Below are 12,783 nucleotides of genomic sequence, written 5' to 3'. Positions count from 1 at the left end.
TATATTGCTGGAGGGGCGGTCTGCAATTAGTGGGGGGTCTTTACTGAGGAAGGGGGGTCTGTACTGAAGGGGGACCATAGTTGGTGGAGGGGGGTGACACCAATTTTTTCCCGCACCGGGTGACACCAGCTGTAGTGACGCCACTGAGGCCGGAAACTCGATGACTCCTCTTAATATTCTTTATTGGCTACATCATGTAAATCAGAATCAACGCGAACATGTTTCCACTATTGCAATCTTCCTCATAGCATGTTTAACAATAAAATGTCATTACTTACAGTATATACTATTAAAACCCACCCCAAGACAAATAAGAGGGGGCGGTCCTGCCCCTCAAGCTATAAGGAAGGCTGCAATAGATGAAACGTGTAAGCATTGATCCTGTTTTACATGATGTCGCCAATAAAGAATATTAAAGTGTTTGTTACCCCAGCATTTCATATTCCTGATATGTGCCTGCTGTACCATGTCATTGTATGAGAAAGTATCCTGTTCTCTTTGTATTGCTTCCTTTATGTGAAATCCCTGGTGTTCCTCTCAGCCCCTCTGCTTTCCTTCTTAAAAACTAACCATGCTAAGCAGGAGAGCACACAGTGGTCAGTTCTCTAGCTATGCTGGGAACTCAGCCTGCTCTCCTCCAATGATTAGCCTTGTCCTGACACGCCCCCGCTGCACAGCCATTCACTGGGAAGCTCAGTCTGCTGTTGCTTCTCCTCCCGCCAGCTTTTATACAGCTGAGAACAGAGGGAATGTGATCACTTATAAAAAAGGTATTTATAATGCTTTTTTTATATCTATACACAATTGTTTTACCTTTCATTTCTATTTTAAACTGAATAGGTTGTTTTACAAAGTGATCGTTTACAATCACTTTAAGCTGAGTCATCGAGTTGCCGGCTTATATCTTTAGCTTTTAGAGTTAGGCTTCATTCATATGTGCGGCCAGGGCTGGTAAAACCAGGTAGCTGAGCCGTGGTATTACCTCCCACCTGAACACTGACACGCCGCTGCTCAGGGCTGCACACACACAATGACAACTATTGAAAAGCATGTTGCATTCATTGGAAGTCATTGCCACCAAACACGACCTTTGCAAGTCTATGGGGCCACCCTGCAACCACATGCAACTGTGGCACAGTATTTCCAGATGACATATCACCCCCACTGCCTGTGAAAAGTGACTGCAATGGATCGCTTTTTAGTGTCTGCCACACATGTGAATGAGCCCTTAAGGATGTTTCAGTTTAGTTAGAGTCACATTATTATACCCAAACTTTTTTAGATGGGAATGAGAGACACCTATTATCAAAAGTGTCCAGGCATAGGACACAACCCCTGCCACAGCCCCTAAACCACTTCAGCCCCAGGAGATTTTACCCCCCTTCATGACCAGCCCATTTTTTTTGCAATACGGCACTGCGCTGCTTTAATTGACAATTGCGCGGTCCTGTAACACTGTACTCAAATAAAATTGATGTCCTTTTTTCCCACAAATAGTGCTTTCTTTTGGTGGTATTTGATCAACTCAGCGGTTTGCTATAAAACATATCCAATAAAAAAATTGAAAAAAATCGAATTTCTTCCTCAGTTTAGGCCAATATGTATTCTGCTACATATTTTTGGTAAAAAAAATCCCAATAAGTGTATATTGATTGGTTTGCGCAAAAGTTATAGCGTCTACAAACTATGGGATATTTTTATGGAATTTTTATTTATTTTTTTACTTGTAATGGCGGCGATCAGCGATTTTTAGCGGGACTGCGACATTGCGGCGGACAGATCGGACACCTAACGGACACTTTTTTTTGGAGACCGGTGACATTATTACAGTGATCAGCGCTAAAATAATTCACTGTTACTGTACACTGGCAGGGAAGGGGTTAACACCAGGGGCGATCAAAGGGTTAAGTGTGTCCCTAGGCCTAGGAGGTGCTTGCTGTGTGGGGGATAGACTGACTGGGGGAACACGAGATCACTGTGTTTTGCCCTGTCAGATCGCCGTTTTGCCTCTCTGGGGAATGATTGCAGGACCCGCTGATTGACTCCCAATCTGGCCAATCGTCGTTTCGCGCAATAGAGTTGCCCCGCCACAGTATATCTGCGGTAGGCGGTCTTTAACCACTTTCCGACCGCTGCACGACGATATACGCCGGCACAATGGCAGCAGTGGGCAAATGGGCGTACTTGTACATCCTATTTAATTGGCGGGGTTATCGGTGGATGTGCCCGCCGTGTACAGCGTGACCGTGCCTGCGGGACCCGCGGACTCGATGTCCGCCGGTCTCCCGGCGATCGTGTCACGGAGCCGCAGAACGGGGAAGTGCCTATGTAAACAAGGCATTTCCCCGTTCTGCCTTGTGACATGACAGAGATCACTGCTCCCTGTCATCGAGAGCAGTGATCGCTGTCATGTTAGTGGTAGCCCATCCCCCCCACAGTTAGAATCACTCCCTAGGACACACTTAACTCCTTGATCACCCCCTAGTGGTTCACCCCTTCCCTGCCAATGTCATTTACACAGTAATCAGTGCATTTTTATAGCACTATGGTCCCAAAAAAGTGTCAAAAGTGTCCCATGTGTCCGCCATAATGTTGCAGTCACGATAAAAATCGCAGATCGCCGCCATTACTAATAAAAAAAAATTAATAATAGAAATGCCATAAATCTATCCCCTATTTTGTAGACGCTATAACTTTTGCGCAAACCAATCAATATAAGCTTATTGCATATTACACAAAAATATGTAGAAGAATACATTTCGGCCTAAACTGAGGAAAAAAAAATTTTATATATTTTTGGGGGATATTTATTATAGCAAAAAGTGAAAAATAATGAGTTTTTTTCAAAATTGTCGCTCTTTTTTTGTTTATAGCACAAAAAATAAAAACCGCAGAGGTGATCAAATACCACCAAAAGAAAGCTCTATTTGTGGGGAAAAAAAGGACGTCTATTTTGTTCGGGTACAACGTCACACGACCGCGCAATTTTCAAAGCCAAATCGCAAAAAGTGCTCTGGTCAGGAAGGGGGTAAAATCTTCCGGGGCTGAAGCGGTTAAGTGGTTAAAGGAGAATTATACAAAAAATAAAGATTAGTTAAACCCACAAGTGATTTTTTTTACTGTTACCATTCCTTTATATTGGCTTTTGACATTTACAAATGCAGCCATTTAGAATTTGGATGAAAGGTTTAGCACAGGGAAACACTTTTGGAAGATAAATAGTGCATTTTATACATAAATATATAGATCAGGGACAAATGAGGAGGAGAGAGGGACAGAGGGACTTTGCTCCAAATTAGGGACAGTTGTGAGCTATGTCATTAAGCCTCCAGGACAAGAGAAGTAGCTGATGATGCACTGCTACCCTCAGCAACCACAACAAAGATGGCGGCGCTGCCTCTCGCAGGCAGCTGATGTAGAGGGCTCCGCCTCTCTGGTCCCTGTCTGTGGGCGGGGCTGCGGTCCCCGGCTTAGCTGGATAGCGGGGTGGTTAGAGCAGCCTGGAGATCGGAGCGGAGCGGTCCGGTTGTTGTCATCCTCCGGCTACATGAGGACGATCGGCTGCAGACATGAAGTGTGTGTCACCCTAGGGGGGCCCGCAGGTATGTGTGTGTATGTTGTACTCTCATCCCATCTGCTGACAGCGCCGCTCTATGGCGATCACTGACCCTCCTCCTCTTCTTCCCTGGAGGGCCCGGGTGGGGGGATGTGTACTGACTCGCTCCATACCGCTGCCTGAACATTAAACACCCCATCCAGGGGGAGGGGGACTGCTGATTCTATACATTCCTCCACACTGGGAGCTTGCTGCACACGGGATGATCTACACACATCTGCTCCTTGTGCTACAACCTCCTTAAAGCAGTGCTGGCTGGTGCTCAGAATTTTTGGGGGGGCGCAAACAAACTGAAAAATACTGAAACCCCCTCCTTCCCCACCCTCCATCAATTGTAGCCTCTCTGTGCCCGTCGTAGGCAGCCAATTGTGCCCGTCGTAGGCAGCCAGTTTTGCCCGTCAGGCAGCCAGCAGCCACTTGTGCCCATCATATGCAGCCACTGTGCCCACTGACCCCCCCCCCCCCGCATGCAGTTCCGGCAGCACCCCCCCCAGGGGTGGCTCTGGCACTCTGGCAGCACCCAGCCCCCCCCCCCCCCCGGCACGGCTCTGGTAGTGCATCCAACCCCCCCCCAGGCGCGGTTCTGGCAGACCTCCTTGACACTTGCCAGGCAGCAGCTTCTCTCCCCCGCTCCTCTTCCTGAATGCCAGGCATCCAATAGGGTGGCCTGGAGCTTTGGCCAATCGGGAAACATTGTGATACATTTTTTGGTGACAGGTTCTCCCTAATGAGAAGAGTCTTAAAGTGATTGTAAAGTCTCTCTTTTTTTTTGTTTTTTTTTTCCTCTTAAAATAACAAACATGTTATACTTACCTGCTCTGTGTGGTGCTTTTGCACAGAGCAGCCCCGATCCTCCTCTTCTTGGGTCCTCTCGCAGCACACCTGGCCCCTCCCAACAGCTTGCTATGGGGGCACCCGAGCTGAGTGACACGGAACCCTTTTTCTGCCCCACCCCCCTCTCTCTCCTGATTGGCTAACTGACTTTGATAGCAGAGGGAGCCAATGGCATCACTTCTCTGTCTCAGCCAATCAGGAGGAGAGTCCCGGACGGCCGAGTAACTTGTGCACATCGCTGGAGGAAGATGGGGCTCAGGTAACTACTAGGGGGTGCTGAGGGAGGCTGCTGCACACAGAAGGTTTGTTATCTTAATGTATAGAATGCATGTAGGTAAAAACCCTCTGCCTTTACAACCACATTAAAGACCCCCCCGATGTCTCCCCTATCTTTCACTGAAACGAATGCACTGGGGAGCTGTGATAACACTTCTGGGTCATTAGCAGGAAGCGTCTGTTCTGATCTCCCTCCCGCTTTACCCTTAAGCACCCGCTATGGCTGTCCCCGGTTTGTGCGCAGAGCCCCCAAAAAAACACGGCGGGGCATTGGCCAGGGGGCTGTTCCGCAGTTACTGGGTTGTATGGAAGTGATTTGCCAGCTGCACAGCCATTGGTGGCTTCAGCTGCCGGGAGTGTGTAAAATCTGCTGAAGACATTGGTGGCAATTTAAAGGGTAATTCCACACTTTACACAAAATAATAATAAAAAAAAACGCAGCTGTGTTGTAAAAAAAGGGTTTTTATTATTTGTTTTGTGTTGAGCCTGCAGAGCATTGCGCTGTGGATGGCGGGGACAATGCCCTGGCTCCTGCAGACTTTTTCTCCAGCTACAGATCATTTATGGGGCTGGAGGAAGCTTTGATGCACTATGAATGAAGTGACGCCATTGTATTGAGAACTACAAGGCCTGCTGTGGTGACAGATGGGAATTGTAGTTTTTTTTCACTCAAAGCTGTATTGTAATCTGCTTATCTTACACCTTCCCTGGTTCATTCTTTCCTGTTTTCATGAACACGCTAGTATTACATTTTAGATCCGGCGATGTCATCATTGGATCTCTGTGCTTCTTTATGCACTATAGGCAGATAATGGCAGGTGGGAGGTGCTGACAGGGTGCTGTACATAGCTTCCTGAAAACAGCACAGCACCCTGCCAGTACTCTTCTCAATAGTCCTAATGCAAGTGGCGGGATGGCTCTTGGGAGGAGTTATCCAAAAAATTCCTTGACAAGTAGAGGTCATTCTGGAGGAGTATCCATTTCCTAGGCAGAATTAATTTTCATGTAGACTGGTAACAACCACCTGTGGTGCTGAACCTCCCATGTCTGAAAAAAACTGGAATCACATGAATGGAAGTAAAATTGCGCACGCATGTGCAATGGCAACAAACTACGTAGATTTTATTACCCATAGGCAACCTTTTAAACACTTTTACAGTTTACGACTTTAGATTTACACAGGAGGCAACCTTTTAAACACTTTTACAGTTTACAACTTTAGATTTACACAGGAGGTAATTGAACGTCAGATCAACTACTGTCTGACGTTCGTGGTGATACCTCACATGTGTTGTGCCATAGCTGTTCACGTATGCATGCGGGGCTTACATATGCGATTGCACTCAGGGCGCTTAAAAAAAAGACCACTTTAGTCTATTCATTTGGGCTTCTAGAAAGGGTGGGTTTGATTTGTTGAAGGATCCATTGGAGGGGTGGTCACAACTTTTGGCCATTATAGATATGTGGTCAAGTGTCTGCTAAAAAAATATTTGGCATATAGTGATGTTCAAACCCTGACAGCTTTGGCCTTGTCATATGGTCTTCTAGAAAGGTTTGGTTCGATCTGTTGGAGGGGTGGTCACATACAGTATCACATACTTTTGCCTATATAGGTAGGTGTGATGGTCTCGTAGCCAACATTTTGGCCATATAATGTATGTCCAAAAAAGGCTGCTTTAGTCTAATTACCTGGGCTTCTAGAAAGGGTGGGTTTGATTTGTTGAAGGATTCATTTGAGAGGTGGTCACGTATTTTGGTTATGCAGATAGGTGGTCAAGTGTCTGCTAAAATATTTGGCATATAGTGATGTTCAAACCCTGACAACTTTGTCCTTGTCATCTGGGCTTCTAGAAAGGTTTGGTTTGGTCTGTTGGAGGGGTGGTCACATACAGTATCACATACTTTTGCCCATATAGGTAGGTGTGATGGTCTCATAGCCAACATTTTGGCCATATAATCTATGTCCAAAAAAGGCTGCTTTAGTCTAATTACCTGAGCTTCTAGAAAGGGTGGGTTTGATTTGTTGAAGGATTCATTTGAGAGGTGGTCACATATTTTGGTTATGCAGATAGGTGGTCAAGTGTCTGCTAAAACATTTGGCATATAGTGATGTCCAAACCATGACAGCTTTGGTCTTGTCACCTGGGCTTCGGTTGAGCTTGAAAGATTCATTTGTTTCTTTTGCTGCCCACGTTATTTTAAGAATTCTTTGCCAACACTGAAGTTCAAAGCCATCAATTCTCATATTTTGTTTCTTCATTGTTCAGCTTTTACATCTGTAGAGTGACAGAAAATGCTGTATCCTGGACAATTCTGATCTTGGTTTTTATACACGCATCTAGATTTTAAGATCTCTTTAGGTGGGGTTCATCTTCGATCAAGTTAGCAGTCTGTGTCACCTTTAACCTCTGAACACCCCTAGCTCTGCCCTATTCTTTAGTATCTGCCCACAAGGGAGAGTTCCCATTTCTACTACTACACTGGTTTGTACACACATGGGGTCAACAGGCTGGAACCTGGGGTTGTTGGTAAGCATCTTAAGCCTTGTACACAAGATGAGAATATCAGACGAATGATCGTTTTTTCTTTTTTTTTTTTTAATGCTATTCTCTTATCGAAGGCCGATAGGTTACTGAAGTTATGAAAATTCTTGTACGACAGAATACAACTTTGGAAGTGATGTAATGTGTTCTTTCATTTCCGAACATGTGCGATTTTGGTCTTCCGAATTCTTTATTTTTATTTTTTGGACTAATACTGTACTGATTTAATGAAAATTGTTAATTCTGGCATCGTACAAGAAAAATGTTTGTTTGTCCCCTCGGATAATTTCGCATGAACTGTTGTGGTCGGCTCTTGAAAGCTGCGTACCAGCTTATTGTGCGATCGCTTCAGAAGCGGTATTTTTCGTCTGATTTTTCTCATTGTGTGTATTCGACATTAGTCTTTTACCTCTAGTTTGTACATATATTTTTGAGAGCTAATAGAGGCAGTTTTCGAATTTTAGTTGAAGGTTCACTTTTTAGACTTAGAAGGACAATTCAGACTAGAGTCCATGTTGTGCAGAGCTGGAAGCTTCATCAGCATATTGTTGTTACTGGACTCTACTAAAACAGTTTATCTTATCAGAGTACGCTCATAACTAAAATATGTTTTGGATGGATAAAGATCGCAGTGTGATCATCATAATTTCATCACTTATTTAGCTTGGCAGACTTACTGCTCCATTCTGTTCAAGTCCAACCTTATTGACATTTTGAGCATGGGAAGTAGTCTAAACAATTTCAACAAAGTTTTAAGGACTCGTATCTTATGAGCCCCCCACTGGCTTTTACAATGATTTCACTGGAAAAAGTATAATCTGGAAAAATATGTAGGTGTGAATCTAGACTTCGGTTGGATTTGCACTTTGCTCAATGCTTTTTTCTTTTGAAATTTGATGCAAACACATCACCTAAGGCACTCGTCAAATCATGTCATGATGCATGTTGACATTCAGTACAAAGTGGGCTTCATTTACTAAAACTGGAGATTGCAAAATCTGGTGCAGTTGTGCATGGTAGCCAATCAGCTTCTAACTTCAAGCGTTTGTAAAGGTGTTTTTTTTTTTTTTTTTTAAAAATAACAAACATGTTATACTTACCTTCACTGTGCAGCTCGTTCTGCACAGAGTGGCCCCGAACCTCGTCTTCTGGGGTCCCTCGGCGGCTGTTTCAGCTCCTCCCCGCAAGCATTCACCACCTTAATGCGAGCTCCCTCGCACGGTGGTGAGTGCTTGCGGGCGCGCTCCCGTGATACAGCCGGCGGCTATAGCCGCTCGCTGTATCACTCGGCCCCGCCCCCCGGCGCGCCGCGTCATCGGATGTGATTGACAGCAGCGCGAGCCAATGGCTGCGCTGCTTTCAATCCATCCACTGCAGCCAATCAGCGGCCAGGGTGAGCGGAGGAACAGATGTCGGGAACGCGAAGCTGACTTTCGAGGCGTCAGGTAAGTAAAACGGGGGGCCTGGGGGCGGCGGTTCTGTCAGAAGTTTTTTCACCTTAATGCATAGAATGCATTAAGGTGAAAAAATTTTTACCTTTACAACCCCTTTCAGCTTGTTCAGTTAAAGTGGTCGAAACTCTGTTATACCACTTCTACCTACAGGTAAGCCTATAATAAGGCTTACCTGTAGTTACTGTGAATATCTCCTAAACTTGCACTATTTAGAAGATTTTCAGAGTGATGCAGCTGGGATGTCTCTGGCACATGTGCTTTGAAGGTCTGGCATACAGTACCGGAGCTTCAGAGCCCACGCTGTAAAAAATGTCGGCTTCCGCTGACGAATGGTGTCATCGCGTCCCAGGCCACTCACACAGCCGGTGCCCGCGAACCCGGAAGAAAGACCGAGCGAAGATGGAATGCCTTTTAGTGGTGATAGCTCAATGCTGGAGGGCTTAGTTTTAACCGCTTGCCGACCGCCGCCTGTACATTTACGTCGACAGAATGGCACGACTGCGCAAATGGGTGTACCTGTACGTCCCTTTTGAATTTGCCGCTGTGCCATCGCGTGCGCGCCGCCGGCGGCGCACGCCCACTGCGAGCTCCGTGAGTAGGACTCGATGTCCACGGGGATACCCGCAATCGTCTCACGGAGAGGAAGAACAGGGAGATGCTAATGTAAACAAGCATCTCCTGTTCTGCCTAGTGACACTGTCACTGATCTCTGTGATCAGGAGCAGTGATCAGTGACGTGTCACTCGTAGCCACGCCCCCCACAGTTAGAATCACTCCCTAGTACACACTTTTCTAGCCAGCTAGTGGTTAACCCCTTCACTGCCAGTGTCATTTTTACAGTAATCAGTTCAATTTTATAGCACTGATCACTGTAAAAATGACAATGGTCCATAATGTGTCGGCCATAATGTCGCAGTCATGATAAAAAATTGCAGATCGCCACCATTACTAGTAAAAAATAAATTATTTATTAATAAAAATGCCATAAAACTTTTTACCAAAAATATGTAGAATATGTGTCAGCCTAAACTGAGGAAAAAAAATGTTTTTTTTTATATATTTTTTGGGGGATATTTATTATAATGCTTTTTTTTCAAAATTTTCGCTATTTTTTTTTTTTTGTTTATAGCGCAAAAAAATAAAAACAGCAGAGGTGATCAAATACCACCAAAAGAAAGCTCTATTTGTGGGAAAAAAAGGACATCCATTTTGTTTGGGAGCCACGTTGCACAACCGCGCAATTGTCAGAGCGACGCAGTGCCGAATCGCAAAAAGTGCTCAAATGATCCGGGGCTGAAGTGGTTAAGGTGTGTGTGTGTGTGTGTGTGTGTATGTATGTATGTATGTGTGTGTATGTATATATATATATATATATATATATATATATATATATATATATATATATATATATATATATAAAAAATCTCTATCGCATAACCCCAGTTGCCCCGCACACCGATGCAAACACAAGCCTAGGGTGCGCCCATGCATGTAATCTGTGAACGTTCGATTGAGAAAAATAATTCTAGCACAAGCACTCTAAACTGATGAGCTGTAAAGGGTCACCTATGGAGATTTTTGGGCAACATACTTTTTGGTCTATCGCGGGCGCACGCAATTTTAAGACAGAGTGTTTGGTATTATTATTATTATTCAGGATTTATATAGCGCCAACAGTTTACGCAGCGCTTTACAATATAAAAGGGAGACAATACAGTTATGATACAATATAATACAAGAGGATTAAGAGGGCCCTGCTCAGAAGAGCTTACAATCTAATAATGGTATCTATTTACTCAATGCAACCTCATCTTTTACATTTTAACCAAAAATGTGTTTTATATTGTGTGTTTTGTACTAAATATATATTCCTGAAAATTAGTGTTTAGTAGAAAAAGTTGCGCAAAAATCACGTGACATAAAAATCTGCAACTATCACCTTTTTTTTATTTTACAGGGTCTCTGCTTTCAGAAAATATATAATGTTCTGGGGGTTTAAGTAATTTTATTGCCAAAAATTAAGATTTTTGCATGTATGCGAAAAATACAAAAAATTGCTCTGGAGCCAAACTTATTAATCTACAGCAGTGGTTCTCAACCTCAGTCCTTATGTACCCCCAACAAGCCATGTTTTGGGAATTTCTCTAAGATAGAATAGCTGTCCAAAATACCAAGTCATTGACTGATTTAAAGCACCTGTGCAAGATAATGGAAAACCTGAAAACATGGCTTGTTGGGGGTACTTTAGGACTGAGGTTGAGAACCAGTGATCTACAGTACACCATAATGACAAAGTGAAATCGGAATTTTAGAAACGTTTGTGAATTTGTAAAAAATACAAAACACTGAAATATAACATTTATGGATTCAGACCCTTTACTCGGTACTTTGAAGCACCTTTTGGCAGTAATTACAGCCTCGAGTCTTGTTTGGGTATGACGCAACAAGCTTTGCACACCTGGATTGGGGGGATTTTCTGCCATTCTTTGCAAATCCCCTCAAGCTCAGTCAGGTTGGACAGCCATTTTCAGGTCTCCCCAGAGATGTCCAATAGGGTTCAAATCAGGGCTCTGGCTGGGCCACTCTAGGACATTCAGAGTTGTCCCTAAGCCACTCCTGTGTTTTCTTGGCTGTGTGCTTAGGATTGTTGTCATGTTGGAAGGTGAACTTTTGCCCAGTCTGAGGTCCTGAGCACTGTGCAACAGGTTTTCATTGAGGATATCTCTGTACTTTGCTTCAATCAGCTTTGCCTCAACCCTGACCAGTCTCCTAGTCCTTGCTGCTGTAAAACACCCCCCAGCATGATGCTTTCACCACTATGCTTCACTGTTGGGATGGTATTGAGCAGGTGGTAAGCCTTGCCTGGCTTCTTCCAGACATGACGTTTAGAATTGAGGCCAAACTGTTCAATCTTGGTTTCATCAGACTAGAGAATCTTGTTCCTCACAGTTTGAGAGTCCTTCAGGTGCTTTTTTGCAAACTCCAAGCAGGCTTTCATGTGGTTTTTTTTTTGCACTAAGAGGCTTCTGTCTAGCCTCTGTCATAAAGCCTAGATTGGTGGAGGGCTGCAGTGATGTTGTCCCTCTGGAACCTTGTCGCATCTCTACACAGGATCTCTGAAGCTCAGAGTGCCCATCACATTTTTGGTCACCTCTCTTACTATTACTAAGGCCCTTTTCTCCCTGACTGTCGAGTTTGGCTGGGCGACCAGCTCTTGGAAGAGACCTGGCTGTGCCAAACGTTTCCATTTGAGAATCGTGAAGGCCACTGTGCTCTTGGAAACCTTCAGTGCAGCAGATTTTTTTTTTTTTTTTTTTGTAGCCTTCCCCAGATTTGTGCCTTGCAATAATCCTGTTTCTGAGCTCTGCAGACAGTTCCTTTTTGACCGCATTGCTTTTGCTCTAATACAGTATGCATTGTCAGCTGTGAGGCCTTTGTGTGCCTTTCCAAATCATGTCCAATAAAGGTGTAGAAACATCTCAGCAATGATCAAGAGAAGTGGGAGGCACCTGAGCTAAATAATTATGCCAATGTATGAAAAACTGGAGAATCACATTTGCAAGCATTTCTAAAATTCAGTTTTAACATTATTATTATGGGGTACTGCGTGTAGATTAATGAGGAAAAAAATTAATTTTAAACCACTAAACTACTGTAGTATCAGGCTGCAACATAACAAAATTGAAGAGAAAAAGTGAAGGGGGTCCGAATACTTTATGAATGCACTATATCTATTGCTTCTTATTTTGGTTTTTATCCGATTTCTGAAAACAAAATCTGACTTCAATACCACTTTAAGAACACTGGTGATATGTCTTAACGCTAAGGTCTCATGCACACTGGACGTTAAAATAACGTTATAAAAATGCCAGTAGCTTTGCAGTGAGTTTTTCAATGTTTTTTGCAATAGCGTTTTTCAGCGTTTTTTTTTTTTTTTTCTTTTCAATAGATCAAAAATGTCAAACGCTGTTGAGTTGCGTTTTTGAGTGCTTATCGGCGTTTATCAGCGTTTTTCGACGTTCGAGCGTTTTTACAGCTGAAAAATGCCCACTAGTTTTGA

The 12,783-nt window shown here is 43.9% G+C and overlaps 1 protein-coding gene across 1 annotated transcript in view; it reads left to right on the top strand.

The window, feature by feature from the left end:
* Positions 1–3,437: 3,437 nt before the first annotated feature.
* The window catches only part of CHST12 (carbohydrate sulfotransferase 12), a 32,747-nt gene continuing 23,401 nt past the window's right edge, over positions 3,438–12,783 (top strand). The window contains exon 1 of the mRNA XM_073636718.1: positions 3,438–3,602. The gene's annotated coding sequence lies outside the window, so the exon portion shown is untranslated. The remainder of the gene's footprint in view (positions 3,603–12,783) is intronic.

The sequence above is a fragment of the Aquarana catesbeiana genome, linkage group LG06 (assembly GCF_042186555.1).
Source record: "Aquarana catesbeiana isolate 2022-GZ linkage group LG06, ASM4218655v1, whole genome shotgun sequence".
NCBI lineage: Eukaryota > Metazoa > Chordata > Amphibia > Anura > Ranidae > Aquarana > Aquarana catesbeiana.
The sequence above is the reverse complement of the archived record's forward strand: the minus strand, read 5'-3'. Positions and strand labels throughout refer to the sequence as shown.